Raw genomic sequence first — 18348 nt, 5'->3', positions numbered from 1 at the left:
CTGCCACGGCCACCATGTCCTCCTCCCCATCACCATCCTCATCCAGTCATGGGTGGGGGGCGACTTCTCAGAATGCCTTACCAGCAGACGGGCCAGCAGACAGACAAAACCTGAGGGATGGTGGTCATGTCACAGTGGTTATGTGCTTCTTTCTACAAACTATAGTCCCATTCTGTTACCCACTATTATTAATGCAGAAAGCACATCTAATATATATAATATAATGTATATAATATATAAATATATAATAAATAATATAATTATAAATTATATTTACAATATAATTATTAATGCAATATATAAATATATATGATATAAATATGATAAATGTAATATATTTATATATGCATTTTTCCCAATATATATTCAAAATATATATATACATATATTATATATATTTTTGTATACATATACATATATAGATATATATTCCCCCCTGTGGTCACTCCACCCATTTTCTCAGAGGGAAAGATCCATCCAGGATTCCAAATTCACCACGGAACAAGGCAAGTCAGGTGCACTGATGAACCCAGTTATGGGCACCAAGGTGTCTTAAAGACACGCATATTCTGAAGAGCCCATGTGCAGGAAGCAGATTTTTACAAAAGAGCCCTTGTGTGTCCTTTCCCAGCAATGCCCTGCAAAGGAAAGGGCTCACACGGGTCCCTTTTCTGGGAGTCTCTGATGGCGCTTTCGGCCAGCTGTGACAAGTGACTGATATGTGTGCCAGAGAAAATGCCATTTCACTTACAGGGGGCAGGTTCCTGGATTCCCCCAGCTGACCCGCACACAGGAAAGTATGAAACCTGCCATCGGTTTGAAAATTGAGGCAGCAGAGAATTTGATTGTCCTCTACCCATTTCGATTGTGAGATTCCCAGTTAATTTTTTAGACTGCAGAATGGTTGCTAAAAGCCAAAGGGCGAGCCATGAAACACTTCAGTCATTCTTCCAATTCCAAAGTCTCTGCACCTGCATGCAAGCAAACAGGGTTTTTGTTGCTGATGATATAGTGACTCAGACTCAGAGCTGTGTTTTCTTCACTTGTCATTTTCCAAATTGCCAGGGGACTCCCTGGTCTACACATTTTACAGGAACACATTTTTAATTTATTGTAGGCTTCCATTGAAAAGAAACTAAAATAAAATCCTGAAATCTGGGGTCATGGGTAAATGAAATTGCATTTATTCATAGGGCATTATCACATTAAAATGTTATCTCAGAAAGCCTGTATTTGAAATGCGTATATTAAAAATATCAAAAAAATAAATAAAAATAAAAACAACCAAATATACATTTTCAAACTCCATTATTAAAAATTCATCATAATCCTTGGCCACCACAGTACCTTAGGCAATGAGCCAAAAAGTCTTGGTTGTAGAGAAAATATACATGGAGAGCTTTAAAATGTTTTCATTAAAAAAAAAAATCTTCAGATTAGTTGTCTGTGGTGCTTAAGCACATGCACTTAGAAAAAAAAACAAAAACAAATGGTGCGTTTTCAGTTTTTGTCTTATGAAAGGGATAAAGAGAGTAAAGACAACAGTTAGCCAATTATTTTTACTCACATATTCATCAGTGCCCTTCTTGAGCAGAGCCGTGAGTGCCTTCCAGGTGTGAAATACTGCTGAATACCCAGATGGAGGAAGAGCAAGTTACACACCTATGCCCTCGAGAAGCTCACAGTCCGGGAGAACAAACAGTGATGAGATATAATGAAGTATTATAAGAAGGATGAGGAATCCTGTTATCCTATAAGGTAGCAAAGACTGATTAATTCTCTATAGTGGTTTCAGAAGACTTTCTGGAAGGCCTTTGACGAATAGAGAGTATCTCATCAACTTTTGAGTGGGCGGTGGTCAGCGAGGAGGCAGGCACAGCTGACAGGCCATGAGAGTGGGTGGCGGGGATGCAAGTGGACGCTGTGCCCGGTTCCCGTGAGCACCCTCCAGGAGCACTCGCACTGCTTGTGCAGAAGAGCGGTCAGTGCAGAGGAGGGTAGCGGGGGAGGCAGAAACATGCCACCCATGCCAGTGCAAGGACTGGCCTTAAAAATAGAAGACCCGGGGGCACCTGGGGGCTCAGTGGTTGAGCATCTGCCTTCGGCTCAGGGCCTGATCCTGGGGTCCTGGGATCGAGTCCCACGTCGGGCTCCCTGCATGGAGCCTGCTTCTCCCTCTGCCTGTGTCTCTGCCTCTCTCTCTGTGTGTGTCTCTCATGAATAAATAAATAAAATCTTAAAAAAAAAAAAGTAGATGACTCAGATCTCTGTGGCAAGGGGACTGGTGGGGATGTTACTGAGAAGTGACCCCAAACGCGCTGAACTAGTCCAAGTAAGGAGAGTGCAAACGGAAATAAGTAAGGGCTAAGACAGTGAGTGGAGAGGGGGTCTTCAGGACCTTGTTCGAGGAAGGTGGGGTGCTCATCACCGAGCACTGGGACAAGGAATACAAGGTAGTGGACAGAAAGGTAGTGAGTTTCGGGTCTGAATGGGGCAGCGGGGTGACCATCCACACGGCTGCTGAAGTGATGGGTGGGTGGGCCTGGAGCCATAGAAAGGAAAGGAGCTCAGGTTTATGTCGATTATCATCTAATAGCCTTAGTGCACGTCTGAAGTGTGAAAGACCAAGGGGGGCAAGGGAGAGAATCACAGGTGTTCCCTGTGTCTGTGGCAGGAGCTAAAACAGGTGGAAACAAGATCACTTACTTACCTGAGGCAACAAGAGGACTAGTTGCGCGGGGACTGAGAGCTCTTGCCCTGCAGAACTCCTGGCCTAACCGTCGGGATCCTGCTACCCCCCCCCCCCGTCCCGGGGGGAGCCGAGGACGTGTCACTACCAATGAGCCCTGGCCGGGATGCTGGCGTACATCAATTGCATTCGCAAAGATCGCTGCGGTGCAAACTATTATTGGGATGTCTGCAGGTCCTAGCAGATATTTTGGGAAGCGCAGCAACTCCTCGTTAGCATAACTTAAAAGAAGCAAGAAGAGACCCCTGTGTCTGCCGGGGAGCCTGGGGTGGCCCATTACACAGGTGAGGTTGAGGGAAAGCTTCGCAAAGGACGGGCCACGCCGCTGAAAAGATGCTGATATCCCATGTCAGTGGGGAGGTGCAGGTGAAAACAACCACCAAATACCATGACACAACCGTCGGGATGGGCGAGATCTGGAACCCTGAGAACTTGCATGTGGGTGAGCATGGGGGTGAGAAGGACTCCCATTTGTTGCTGGTGGGGATGCAGGTGGGTGCGGCCACCGTGGGAGCAACGAAACAACACACCCTCCGGCCACATGCCCCAGCACCCATGCTCCTTGATATTTATGCAAAGGAACCCAACGCTCATGGCCACACAAAAACCTGCCCGTAGCGTTTATCACAGCTTTATCCACGACTGCCCAAGCTTGGAAGCAAACTGCCCTTCGGTAGGCGAATGGATAACCCATGGCTCACCCAGACATTTGAATGAAATGAGCCGTAAAAAGACACGGATGAGACTTAAATCCATATTGTTGAGTGAAAGAAGCCAATCGGAAGAGGCTACATACTCTATGATTCCAACTCTGTGACATTCTGGAAAAGACAAAACTATGGAAATGGCAAAAGATCATTGATTGTCAAGAGTTTGGGGAAGGGAGGGTTAATACATGGAACACAGGGGACTCTGGGGCAACACAACTATCATATGTGTTATATCGTGTATATCTATATATATATATCACATATATAGTATATAAATATATAATATATATAATATGTAGATAGATGATAGATACCCCCCTATCTATCCATCTCTCTCTCTCTCTCTCTCTCTCTCTCTCTCTCTCTCTCTCTCTCTCCTCACTGTAATGGTGCATATCTGTCATATATTTGCAAAGCCATAGAATGTACAACACAAGAAGTGAACCCTGATGCAACCTATGTACTTTAGTTAATAATAATGTATAAATGTTGGCTCATCAGTTGCAACAAATGTGCCAGGCTAATGCTAGAGGTTAATAAGGGGACCCTGGGGTTGAAAGTCAGGGGATATATGGAAATACTCTACTTTCTACTTAATTTTTCCATAAAACTAAAACTGCCCTCCTCCCCAGTAAAGTTTGTCAATTAAGAAAACAAAGCATTGCTTTGTAGGGTATTATAAAGTGTCTTTGTTTTATTCTATCATCTCTTCTCTGGGATTTGACCTCCTTGGGGTATTCATGGACTAAAACGTTGCTATGCAAAGTCTAGCAAAATGTTGTTCTCTGTATCATGTGTAAGACGATAATTCATTTGCAATGTGTGCTATTTTTATTTTAATTATATTTCAAAACTCATTAGGCTCATATCAAGATACCTATTATTCATTATAAAATCATTAAATTTTGATTTTAGATTATACAGTGTTTCTAAATTTAAAATCAGCTTTTTTGGGTTATTTCTGAAAAGACATCATGCTGATTGGCTACTTCTCCCTCTTTTACATCCAATCCCTGTTAGCATTCCAGTATTCTATGCTATGAATTTCCTATGTATGTCATTTGCTTTCTTTTAAATTAGAATCACATGTTTTTTCACACATTTTCAATATTTTAATTCATATTTTACATATTAATTCTTTGACATTTTTGGATGTTCCGACTGTCTTCTCCTCGCCTATCGCCAGTCTGTTTAACCTGTCAACCTAATTGCATAAACACAAGTCTCTGATTTTGATGTATTCTTGTCTGGAATCACTAATTCACTCGAATCTCTCTACTGCCACCTGTAAATCTATGCCTTTTACATGCTGTTCTCCACACGTCAAGTGTTCTCTTCTGTCTATGGTCTCACGTGGATACAGAACCACCGGAAATGGCTTTACTCAGGTGGTCGATCCCACTCAGAGAGCTTTGTTAGGCCCACTCAGCGCCTCATTGTTTAGAAGGGTCACAGGCAGGGAGCAGAACAGGCACGGAAGCAGCATCACACGGGGCCAGACTCTGACACAGGGATTCCGGATTCCCGTAGTCAGGCCCTCTGAGCACAGTGGAGAGGTTGGCAGGAAGCAGCCAGGATGCGGAGGACACGTCAGCTCAGAATAGCCAGGAGGGTCAGGTTCCTTCCACCCAAGTGTCTCGTTTGCAACAGAGAAAGGCTGAGTGAGCAGCTCCCATCGTCGGTCAAGAGGTGAAGCACCCAGACCGAGCAGCAGAGCTGACCACGGACACCCCCGGACAGGCTGCCCTACGGAGCTGCCCACAGCACTCACGTGTTGACACGTCAAGGTTAATACCACGGAAGGACCACTTTCTTTAGGCCACAGGAGGGACTCATGTCAAACTCTTCTAAGAAATATTTTTTTTTCATGTAGAGATGCAGTATTATTCTTTTTCACACAATGAACCATTTCTTCCCAACGCGATACAGTAAACTACCCATCATTTCTTCACGGTCTTGGGCCGCCTCTATCACACACAGCTTCCATTGTATTTGGGTCAACGTGTGCATTTTATTTTGTATAATCTGCTTAAGCTTCTTTTTTTTCTGGGCTAATTTGGCACTGTTTTTAAGGCTGACACTGTGAAAAACACTTCCTTTTCAGATGTTTTTTTCTGATTCATTATTGGTGATCATCTTGTACCTGACAAATTTGCAGAACTCTAATTTGTTTTAAACATTTATCTGATGATTCTATTGTATTTTCTTTAACAGTGAGCATATTGTCTGTACATGATACCAGTTGTTGACTCCCCTCCGTTCTAGTCTGGGACCCTCAGAAAGCAGCAGCTTATGAGATGGCTTACGTGCTACCAATTTATTAGAGGGTATTATTCCAGGAACATAATCGAGGGCCTAGGAAAGGGAAGCAGAGGACGGAGAGCCAATACGACCTGTTCCATCAAACTAGCTGCCACTAAGCACTGATCCTTGCTTTTGTTTACCAAGAAATCATTTTAGTTGCTTTGTAGAGCAGTATGTCCTGAGGGAAAAAGAGAATTAACCCATAGGCTCTCTCCGCCAATTAAGCGAAGTTTTGGTGCATTAACTCCCTGGAACTTATCAACTTCACCTGCCTGGGCACCAAGCAAGCCCCATGTCCCAGCATACACAGGAGAAAGCACTCAGTTGGGTAGTCAGCAAGGTCCTTTCCAGTTGTGTGTAAGTAAAAATTGATCAAATCCCAGGCAAGTCAGTCTCCATCAATGGCTAGAACAAATCATAGTTAAGAAGGCCGAGAAATAGCGATGTGGTGTAGAGCATGTATCTTGTCCTGTCTCACAAGGGATCACATATTGCCATGTCGTTCTGGAATCCCACCATCCTCATTGATATTAGGGGCTCATCCTAGAGTGGCACATCTTACCATCAACCTTGACCTACAGACAATAGGCTGTTTTCTCAAATATCCCAGTGCTTCCCTCCGAATGTGTCCTTGCACAATCTCTGGGAACATTATCAGAGGCAGTTTCTCACATTTACAGAGTCAACCCCTGTGATAATCCAACAGTATCACTTCACTAAGACTTCTGACATTTCCCTCAATACCAAGCCAAGAAAATTCTGGCATTATCCCCTTATTCAAGGGCCAAGCCTTTGTATATCAAAGAAGTGGCTCCTCAAGGAGCCGCTTCAACAAACTATGAGGGCCGCATCCTGATGTCCTTGACCTCACACTGAACCCTTGACATAGCTGTGTGCTCCATGTCAATAAACCCCCCTTGTAGTATCTCCCTAACCTCCAATTCAACACCTTGAACATTCAGCCTTATGATCCATGTGTTCCCTGTTCTCACTGGTATCATTTAACCAGTTTCTGCAATTTCTGTGGCCACATAGCTTTTTCTTTCCAGAGCAGAAACTATAGCTCTCCTCTCAGGATGAGATGTGTCCTACTTCTCTTTTTAACCTGGAAGCAGTGAGAAGCCCAGTGGCAAATCCCAAGGCAAATTTGCATCTTTGTGGCACACCCCTGCATCGGTGAAGTCACTAAATTGTCTATTGGCAAAGCGAAGCTACTTTTCTCTGGCAAAATCAGAGATTGTGTCTACCAAAACTTCCAGGAGAGGGGCCCCTGGGTGACTCAGTTAGCATCTGACTCTTGGTTTTGGCTCAGGTGATGATCTCAGGGTCCTGGCTTGGAGCTCTGCGCCAGGCTCCATGCTCAGGGCAGAGTCAGCCTGTCTCCCACCCACGCCCCTCTGCCCTCCCTCTCCACTCTCATGCATGTGCTCTGTCTCTCTCTGTGTCAAATAAATAAAATCTTTAAAACAATACAACCTCCAGGAGAATCTCAGGATTCAAGATCACCTGACTCATCCCTCCAAATTTCCAGTCAGAATTCTGGTCTTTTCATATCAGGTTTCAAATTCTGACTTTAGAGGGTGTTGGCATTAGGCAGTGAGTCGTCTCTACAGCTTTGTTACCACCTGCACAATTGGATCCCGGGAGTGAGATTTAGCATCTTCTGCTCTGTAACCACCGAGTTGATGCTCTATCTTTATAAACAATCTCTTGCAAAGCCCCTCAGAATCCCTGGTGTGCTTTGAGTTGGGAGTTGACTGCCCTAAACTTACCATTTTTTTTTTATCAGAGATTCCAGACATAGTTAATATACGTCAACCCTCTCCCTCCCAGTCCCTGTTATTTCCTGGAACCGTTCAGGTGCCGTGGCTACTATGGACCTATGTCTCTCTTCACTACTGACCACAGACAACAGGCTTCGTTAGAACACCGTTGAGGATCAGTAGTTTTCACTGCCAGATTTCCACCTGGATTTGGTTTGTAGGGAACCCTGAGGCCCTTAAATAACCCAACTGCACTGTAGAACCCTATGTGATGGTCCATATTCTCGGGCCAAACATCAACAACTGCACTCTTAGCTTTCTTCTCTTAGAAAGAATCTCAGGCTAAGACGTAAGTGCTACTATTTCACTAAAGAGTGTAATCTCAAGGAGAAGAAGTCATGACAAGGTACCATCGGGGGGAAAGCGGCAAAGCAATGAATTAGCTGGTGCTAATTGTAGCACGTTGCTTGACTTCGGCTACATCCCCCCAAAAGTAGAGAGAGCTGCATCTCTAGAGCGTCTGCCTGGAGGAAGGAAGGTAGAATTTATGTTCTGTCTCCTACTTCTCATGAGTCAACGGTCTGCCCACGGGACATCACATCACCCATCTTTCTGAAGTTTACAACCATTGTGCGAGGAGGGTCTCCTCGTGAGGTTGTGCAGAGTGAATGTGGTTGGGATTCACACGGAATGGGTCATTGCCACAGCAGTGGCTGGAACGCGAGATGGATACACTGGGAGGCTACGAAAGGGTGCAGAGGTGTCTGCAAACTGTTCGTAAATTTGTTTCTTTTCCTCTGCTTTTTTTTTTTCCCTTTGCTTTACTTGCCTAGTCAAGCACTTTAGCATTATGTTGAAAATAGTATGTACTGTGTAAAGGAAACACAACCAAACTCTTCCTATCATAAAGGGGGGCTGCTGTAAGATTTTTGCACATGCTTCTTTTTTTTTTAATGTAACACAGTTTCCATCTTTTTTTTTTTTAGTTTTCAGCTATTGCATATTAACTTGGATTTTTTCATTTATCAAAAAGTTTATGCAGCTACCCAGATAATCACATCATTTTTATATAGTTGATTGAAATGATGAATTAAATTATAGAATATTTCTGATATATTTTTTAAAGATTTTATTTATTTATTTGAGAGAGAGGGAGAGAACATGAGCAGGGGGGATGGGTAGAAGGAGAAGCAGCCTCCCCATTGAGCAGGGAGCCTGAAGCCCACTGTGGGGCTCGATCCCAGGACCCCAGGATCATGACCTCGGCTGAAAGCAGACACTTAACTGACGGAGCCACCCAGGAGCCCTAGAATTTTTCTGATATTATGAGAGTCTTGTACTCCTGAAATATACTCACATCCATTATGATGTTTTATTATTTTTTAATGTGTTGCCAGATTTAATTAGATGTTAGACTCTGGATTTTCAGAGCTGTGCTATGAAGATTTTTTTTTAATCTGGCATTGTAATCAAGGTTATATTAAACTTAGAGAATTAGCAGCACTCGTTTTAGTCTATTGTGAGGAGATAGACCTTTCACGAGGCAGAAGGTTTTCTCCTGATTGAAGTTTTTGGAGAACTCTCACACAAAGCCTTAGAGCAGGGGAACATTTGGTGGAGTGGTTTGATCCTTTTGAACATCAGCTGCAATGAGTCCTTTGAGAGTTTTTACTTTTATTCATCAATCTTGGCCTTTTATTTTTTTCTTCCCAAAAACTGGTTTTGCTTTGTTGCGACCACCTAGCCCCCAGAGTGTGACTGGAGTCCGCCTTCCCTCCTCACCTGTCGGCTGCTCCATACCATTCCTGCTACAGGGACCCCCTGGTCTCCCCTGGGCTGTACCGTTTTCCAATAAATCCTTTCCCGTGGAGAAGAAAGCAGTGAACAACAAACACACTGCATGAGTGTTCAAAAAAAAATCAAGTAATGGTTTTGTTATTGAAGAAGATTCCTGACAAGTACATAACTTATAGAAAATGGTTTTCGATATTTTCTATACACCGTGGGGCTCATACTGATTGATATCATTTGTCTACACAAAATCCAGAAGATATAAGTCAGGAGCAGCAGCATCTATTTCAAAAGTGTGTCATTATTTTTCAAAGTCTGTGGCCAAGGTGGTGGCTTAACATGTGGAGCAGAAGAAAGGCTATGTAAGGAGCCCTCTGAAGATCATCCGTTTTCATTTAGATCAAATGATACTTCTCGTCAATTAATTCTTCTCATTTCCAATTCAAAGTGTGCATGAGGGTTGAGGGGTGCATGTATGAAAGGTCAAGGAGTAGATGTTAATGTGCTGGCTCCCTTAGTGCTGGCATAGCTTCACAAACATTTTAAAAGGTGACACATTAAAAGGAGTATTCATCAAACTAAAAAAATCATGCTAATTCCAAGAGGATTTTTTTTTTAACACAAATCTATGGCAGGAAAGTAAAGCTCTTAAAAATTCATTATGTTGAAGGTGAAAGAGCACAGATTATTGTGAATGCCACAACGAATCCTGAGTTTTAACCTCAAAGAAGAACATTCCTTGTTTTTGAAATGTGAAAAATGTACAAAGACTTTTTGGGGGAAGAAAAACATCACAGGAAAACTGTCTTACTGAATTATGTTATGTAATGTGACTACACTTGAAATTAATTGTGGCTGAAATAGTTTATAACATCACTCAAGAAGCATCCAAAAACAACAGAAAGAAATCATAATCTTCAAAATTCACAAATACAATATATATACTATAGTATATATATAAAGAGAACTGTATATAATATATATGTAATTAGAGAACTTATTTACAAAAAATGCTCAATATTTTTCTAGTATGCATAAGCTAATTTATAAAGTAGGTTTTGAAGGCTCTAATGTTTCAAAAAATATAATAGATCACAGGCAGGAAAGAAGAAAAATAAATAACAACTTTTTAAAAAAGTATTTTCGATGATGCTGACATTAAATACAAAATCTGCTCATCTGTACATATTACTGTTGTTCGTTGCCTGTTTAGTAATATTTTAGAGACATTTGAGCCTTTAAAATCTACTTTATAAATCAGCTCCTGGGGGGTGCCTGGATGGCTCAGTCAGGTAATTTCTTGATTTCGACTCAGGAATGACCTCAGGGATGTAGAACCAGCCCTGTGCTGGGCTCCACTCCCAGCCCAGAGTCTGCTTGAGATTCTCTCTCTCTCTCACTCTCTTTCTCCCTTTATGCCTCCTCCTCCTCTCTTGCTCTAAAAATAATAATAATAATAATAATAATAATAATAAATAAATAAATAAATAAATAAATAAATCAGCCTCGTATCCTAGAACAAAATTGAACATTCGTTTGTAAATGAATTCTATAAATTTTGGGTTCAATTCCTGAAAAAATCAGTTGAAGATATTTAAATAAATGAAACACCAAACTTCAGCTTTAGGTATCTTTAGAAACTTGCATTTATTTAAAACAAACAGCAAAGAGACCTAAGACACCTAGAATATCTATTTTGAGATTCTATAATTACTCTGTGGGATAGCTTAATTTTTTGATGATGGCTTTAATTTTAGTTGTACATGGTATGTCCCATACTGTAATAGAAGGAAAATACCGGGCTACCTGGGTGGCTCAGTGGTTGAGCATCTGCCTTTGGCTCAGGATGTGATCCCGGGGTCCAGGGATCGAGTCCCACGTCGGGCTCCCTGCATAGAGCCTGCTTCTCCCTCTGCCTGTGTCTCTGCCTCTCTCTCTTTGTCCCTCATGAATAAATAAGTAAGATATGTTTAATAAAAAGAAGGAAAATGCCAAGGCCTATGATTTTCTAGTATCTAAATATGGTGAAACATTTAAAAGAATTTTAAATGGAGAAAACATAATCAGACATGTTTTACCTTGCAAAATAAACATTTGTCATTGGGAAGTATCATGAATATACACAAAAGAAGATATTAGTAAAACTCTTATTTCTTAAATGCTTACAAATTATTCTATTACACATATTAGCATTGAGGATATACTTCATTTATAATAATTTGATACTTTTAACATGTCCGTAGTTGTAAGACAGTATTTTCTCATTTAAAAATATATAAGTATTTATTAAAGTTGTTGATAATTTCAAGTTTGTTAATCATGAAATGCAACTTTAAAGGAGATTAAAGACAATTTTATTTTAATATTTATATATATATTAAAATATTCTGAAAAATAACAGGTTCAACATAAAGAAACTCATGGAGTACTTTTTTATAAGTAATCTCTACATCCCATGTGGGGCTCAAACTTACAAACCTGGGATCTAGTCCCAGCCCCACCGACTTAGCCACCAGATGCCCCTGAAGTAGTTAAATACGTACCAAGATAAACTATTTTGATTATACTTTTATAATGGTGAGATGATCATTATGAATATATTGTGTTTATATTTTGTTTAAATGTAGATACATGTGTCATTTTGACTCTAAGTAAGAATTTGTTTTTAAAGGATCATGGAGCTGTTGTAGGCTCACTAATGCCTTTAACAAAAAGGCTGTTGTTTTGATTCTTGCCCAGTGGGTTCTCCTTTTAACTTCAATAGTTTCCTAGTTGGGATAATAAAATATGCTTACACAGAGGCACTGGATGCAGGGGGAGCTAGGGTATTTGATCAACTGGTCAAGAAAATGAAGACCAGGTGCCCAGCATTTTATTTTTTTTATTTTTGAATAAAATTTTAAAATTTAATAACTGTTTTAGATTTATAGAAAAGTTGAAAAGACAATACAGAGACTCTCCACATATCCCACACCCAGCTCCCTCGATTATTAATCTCTTGTTTGAAGATGGTATTTATTGAAAGCAATGAGCCCAAACGAATACATTATTATGAGGTGACATCCATACTTAGTTCATATTTCCTTAGATTTTTTTTAAAAAGATCTCATTTATTTTAGAGAGAGAGAGAGAGACAGAGGGCAGGGGGGAGGGGCAAGAGAGCCACTGAGGGGCTCCATCTCACAACGCTGAGATCACCATCTGAGCTGAAACAAAAAGTTGGGCGTTTAACCAACTGCACCACCCAAGTCCCCAAGATCTCCTTAGATTTTATCTAATATCATTTTTCTATTCCAGAATTTCAACAGATCCCAAATTATTTGTAGTTTTCATGTCTCCTTTGGCCTCTTTTAGCCCTAGAGGATTCTCAGACTTGTTTTGTTTGTGATGAGCTTGGCAGTTTTGAGAAGTACCGGTCAGGTATTTTACAGAAGGTACCACGGTTGGTACTGTTTGATTCTTTTCTGGTTGTGACCCTGGAATTGTGAGTTTGGGGCAGGGGGACCATAGAAATTAAGTGCTTTTCCCATCATATTGAGGGTAGGTAAAATTATTTTCATGTACCTTTGCTCTCATTGATGTCTATTTCGATCACCTGGCTAGGTATGTTTGTCCAAATGGTTCACTATAAATTACTCACCCCCCCCGACCTTCTTACATACTAAATTCTTTGGAAAAAATTCACTCTACACAGCCCACAGTTTATTCTCCTACAAATTTAGGTAGGCTATAAATCATTTGGAATTCTTGTACACAGGAAATTTATCTGTTCTCCATCACTTATTTATTTATTCATTCAATCATTTATTTATGACATCATGGACTTATGGATTTTTATTTTTATAGTTTAGGCTAGATCCATAAGTACTTTATCAATTTTGTTGGTCAAATGTTCCAGCTTTGGCCATTGAGAGTCTTTAAATTGGCTCCTGTGTTTCTTTGACATATGTGAGTTTTGAAGGGTTTCTTACATTACTTTTTAATCTCAATTATTTTTCCTGGTTATTACTTTTAATGGAAAAAATATATATCCTATAAATATTCTCTATAGATTTCTTTTACTAAGGATTTTTATTTGTTGTTTAGTTTTCATTTTTGGTGCTCCTCATTCCTTCTAGAAGATTCCATCTGTCATTAGTTTTCATTTCTTTTCAATTTGAATAATTGTTTTAACATTTAAAAATACAGTTGAGGGGTCCCTGGGTGGCTCAGCAGTTTAGCACCTGCCTTCGGCCCAGGGCATGATCCTGGAGTCCTAGGATCGAATCCCACATCGGGCTCCCTGCATGGAGAGCCTGCTTCTCCCTCTGCCTGTGTTTCTGCCTCTCTCTCTGTGTCTCTCATAAATAAATAAATAAAAATCTTAAAAAAATAAAATTAAATAAAGTAAAAAAATAAAAATACAGTTGAATGGTATGACTCTATTTCAGTGAAATCTGTCTGCCTTCTATTACTTGGCAAGGTCTCTTTAAATTTTATCTTCATTCTTTAAGGGTTTTTGTAGGATGTATTTTTATTTTTCACCTTTTCAATGGCAGCTATGGCTTTGAATCTTGCTTTATTTTTTACCTAGTAAGTGCAGAGGATATTTCCATGTTTGTGCATGGAGAGGTTCCTCATTAATCTTAATCTCCTTTTATAACTGCCTAGAATTTTATTGTGTGATGTATCATGGATTAGCAATCTCTTTGATGGGCTTATGGATACTTTCACTCTTTTGCTATTCTGAAGAGTAGTCTGAAGTGTTCCCTTGAACATACATTATTTGTACATGTGTAGTTGTAGTTATACAGTAGATTCTCAGAGTGGGATTTCTGGATCAAAGTGTGAAAGGTATTACCTGTGAAAACTTGTCAAATTTTTAATTTTTCCCCATTTAAGAGGTAAAAATGAAATCTCACTATAGTTTCAATGTATATTTCTTTTGTTATGACTGAAATTGAGCATATATTTATACATTCAAGAGATGTTAGTACATATTTGTGAATTTTTTGGCATGTCCTTTGACAATTTTTCTCTATCATTGAACTTTTTATTCTTAATTTCTGGGATATACACATAGACATACACACACACATGAATCTATGCAGATTAGGATTTAGACCTTGTTTCTTGTACGAGCTTCAACTTTTTCTCTAAGGTTTTTATTTTTCTTTTGACTTGGTTGTTGGTCTGTTTTCTTCTTTTCAGGGAAGAAGATTGTTGTATTTTTTTTTATTTGTATTGAGTCAGAATTAATATACAGCATTATATCAGTTTCAGGCTTACAACATAATCATTCAAATTTGTGTGCACTGTGTAAGAATCACCACAGTAGGTCTAGTTACCATCCGTCACCATATACAATTAAAATGTTTTGTTTTGTTTGCTTTGCCTTGTGATGAAAACTTTTAACATTTATTCCCTTGGCAACCTCCAAATGTGCAATACAATACTGCTGACTGGGATCCCTGGGTGGCGCAGCGGTTTGGCGCCTGCCTTTGACCCAGGGCGTGATCCTGGAGACCCGGGATCAAATCCTACGTCGGGCTCCCGGTGCATGGAGCCTGCTTCTCCCTCTGCCTCTCTCTCTCTCTCTCTCTCTCTCTCTCTCTCTCTCTCTCTCTGTGACTATCATAAATAAATAAAAATTAAAAAAAAAACAATACTGCTGACTGTATTCACAATACTACACATTGAATGCTCATGACTTACTTACTTTATATCTGAAAGTCTACCCCTTGATCCTATTTACCGTATCTCCCCCTTCCAAGTCCCCTCTGCTCTGGCAACTACCAGTGTGTTCTCTGCATCTATGAGTTTTGTTTTCTTTTGTTTGTTCATTTGTATTGTTTTGTATTTTAGACACATGTAAGTGAAATGATATGGTATATATGTTCCTCAATGTGACTTATTTCACATGGCATCATACTCATACCCTCGAGGTTTATCAGTGTTGTTGCAAATGGCAATAATCCTTTTTTGGCTTAGTAGTATTTGTGTGTGTGTGTGTGTGTGTGTGTGTTTATCTCACATCTTTATCCATTCATCTTTCATGGACACTTAAGTTGTTTCCACATGCTAGCTATTGTAAATCTCGCTGCAATGAACATAAAGATGCATATACCTTTTAAAATTATTGTTTGTTTTTGCTTTTTGGATGACCACGAAGAAGTTGAATTGTTGGATTGTATGGTAGTTCTATTTTTAGATTTTTTTTTTTTAACCTTCACACTGTTTTCCACAGTGGTCACACCAATTTACATTTCCCTCAACAGTACACAAGGATTTCCTTTTCCTCACATCCTTGCCAACACTCTCCACTTCTTGTCTTTTTGATAATAGCCACCCTAACAGGTGTAAGATAGTATGTCATTGTGGGTTTTAATCTGCATTTCCTGATAATTAGTGATGTGAAGCATCTTCTCATGTGCCTGTTGGTCATCTGTATGTGTTCTTTGGAAAAATGTCTATTTAGACCCTCTTCCCACTTTTTTAAATTGGATTATTTGGAGTTGTTTAAGATTTTATTTATGCATTAATGAGAGACACAGAGAGAAAGAGAGAGACAGAGAGAGAGAGAGAGAGAGAGGCAGAGACACAGGCAGAGGGAGAAGCAGGATCCATGCAGGGAACCTGAGGTGGGACTCGACCCAGGGTCTCCAGGATCGCGCCTGGGCCGAAGGCGGTGCCGAACCGCTGGGCCACCCAGGCTGCCCCTATTTGGAGGTTTTTTTTTTTATTGATTTGCATAAGATCTTTATAAATTTTGAGTATTGACCTCTTATCAGATATATAATTTACAAATATTTTCTCCCAAGGTTGACTCATTTTGTTGATGGTTGCCTTTGCTGTAGAGAAACTTTTTAATCTGATGTAGTTCCACTTGTTTTTTTGCGTTAGTTGCCTTTGCTTTGGAATCAGATCCAAAAATTAATTGCCAAAAGTAGTGTCAAGGAGCTTACCACCTAGTTTTTCTCCCCCTTGGGGTTTTATAGCAATAGGCCTCACAGGTTAAGCAAGGATTTTCCCTTAAGAGAAAAATTCTAAATTTTATGGCATTGGATCAAAAAACCTACTCTTTGAAAGTCACTAGTAAGAAATAAAAAGAAATACTGCAGACTAAGGATTTGTTTACAAAACACATATTTAAAAAGGACTGGATACATCCAGTACATAAAAATCAGTCAAAACTCAATTATATGAAAACAAACCAATACATAGAAGAAAATAACAAAGTTTGAAAGACTGCACACACACAAAACATATAGAGATGTCAAATAATTACATAAAAAAATGCTCAATATCATTACCCATTAGGGAAATGTAAAATAAGTACAATAAAATATCACTATGGGTATTACATTAGAACTGCTTTAAAAATTACAATAACATGGGCAGCCCAGTGGCTCAGCAGTTTAGCGCCACCTTCAGCCCAGGACCTGATCCTGGGGACCTGGGATCAAGTCCCACGTCGGGCTCCCTGCATGGAGCCTGCTTCTCCCTCTGCCTGTGTCTCTGCCTCTCTCTCTCTGTATGTCTCTCGTGAATAAATAAATAAAATATTTTTTAAAAAATTACAATAACAAAAGTGAAATATGTGCAGTGACTGAAATGTCTGGAAGGAATAAAAGATGGTGTAGTCACTTTAGAACACAGTTAGGCATTCTCTTGTGAAGTCAGAAATATACATAACATATGACCCAGTATTCCCACTCATGGCAACTTATCCAAATGAAATGAAAAACATATTTTCACATAAAACCCTATACACAAATGCCCATGGAAACTTTATTCATGATCATAGAAATCACCAGGTTCAAAAAAAGAAAGGGGAAAAAAAAGAAAGAAAGAAGAAAGAAAGAAAGAAAGAAAGAAAGAAAGAAAGAAAGAAAGAAGAAAGAAATCACCAGGTTCCAGAACCCACCTATGCTTCCTGCATCTATATACACTTAGGCTATCCTAGATTTTGTCCTGGTTGCCAAGATGGAACAAGTTCACCATGGAATGCAATTTGATTTTTATTGAAGTCAAATTCAAGAAATACTACCTGCTTGTTCTTCTGGTGAACCAGTGGGGAAAATAACAGAATATGCATTTTATGGTGTTAGCAGCCTTCTCATGTTGGATTCCTAACAGTGTTTTTCGTAACAGATGTAAGTCCTTTATCAGTTACATCTTAGAAAGACAGTGGGTTACGATGTGGTGACCTCGGGTTCTCCCTTACGGTGTGTCAACAGGCAAGTAAAGGGATGACTATATAGTGGAGTCCTTTCAGTTTCATTATTGTTCATTCTTTTACTTTTAACCTATTTGTGCCTGTAGATGGAAAGTTCGTTTCTTGAAAACAGCAAATTAGTTAAGGGATTTTTTTTTTATATAATCTGACAATCTCTAAATTTTATCGGGATACTTAGACCATTTATATTTAATGTACTTATTCGTCTGAATGTGTTTGTTCACTTTATCATCATGCTATTTATTTTTCATCATGCTTACCAAGTGTTTTTTTTTTTCCTTTTTTCTCTATTTTGTAGGTTGAACATATTTCATTTTTTCTCCCTTTGGCTTGTTAGGTATAATCATTTCATTTTGTTGTATTTTTTACAATGGTTGCTCTAAGATTTACAATATACTTCTTTAACCAATCACAGTTTGTCTTCAAATAACATTACACAATTTTACATATATTATAAAAACCTACAAAAGCATATTGTCATTTCCCCACTACTGTCCCTTGAGCTATTGTTGTCATTCCATTTTTATATATATTTGAAACCCTAAGATACATTGATTATATTTTTGCATTAAATTTTCAGTTATTTTTTAAGGATTTCAAAAGTGAGAAGCAAGACTTTTGTATTTAGCCACATCCATAACAAGTATGATATTCTGTTTCATGATAACGTCCTATCTCTTGAGTGGTTTTCTTTCTGCCTGAGGATATGCTTTAACAATACTGCAGTGTATATGATGGTGATAAACTCTCTTAGTTTCATTTTGTCTAAAAATGTCTTTATCTTAACTTTATTTTTAAAATATATTTTCATTG

The sequence above is a fragment of the Nyctereutes procyonoides genome, unplaced genomic scaffold (assembly GCF_905146905.1).
Source record: "Nyctereutes procyonoides isolate TBG_1078 unplaced genomic scaffold, NYPRO_anot_genome, whole genome shotgun sequence".
In the NCBI taxonomy this organism is placed as follows: Eukaryota; Metazoa; Chordata; class Mammalia; order Carnivora; family Canidae; genus Nyctereutes; species Nyctereutes procyonoides.
This window is presented reverse-complemented; position numbering follows the sequence as displayed.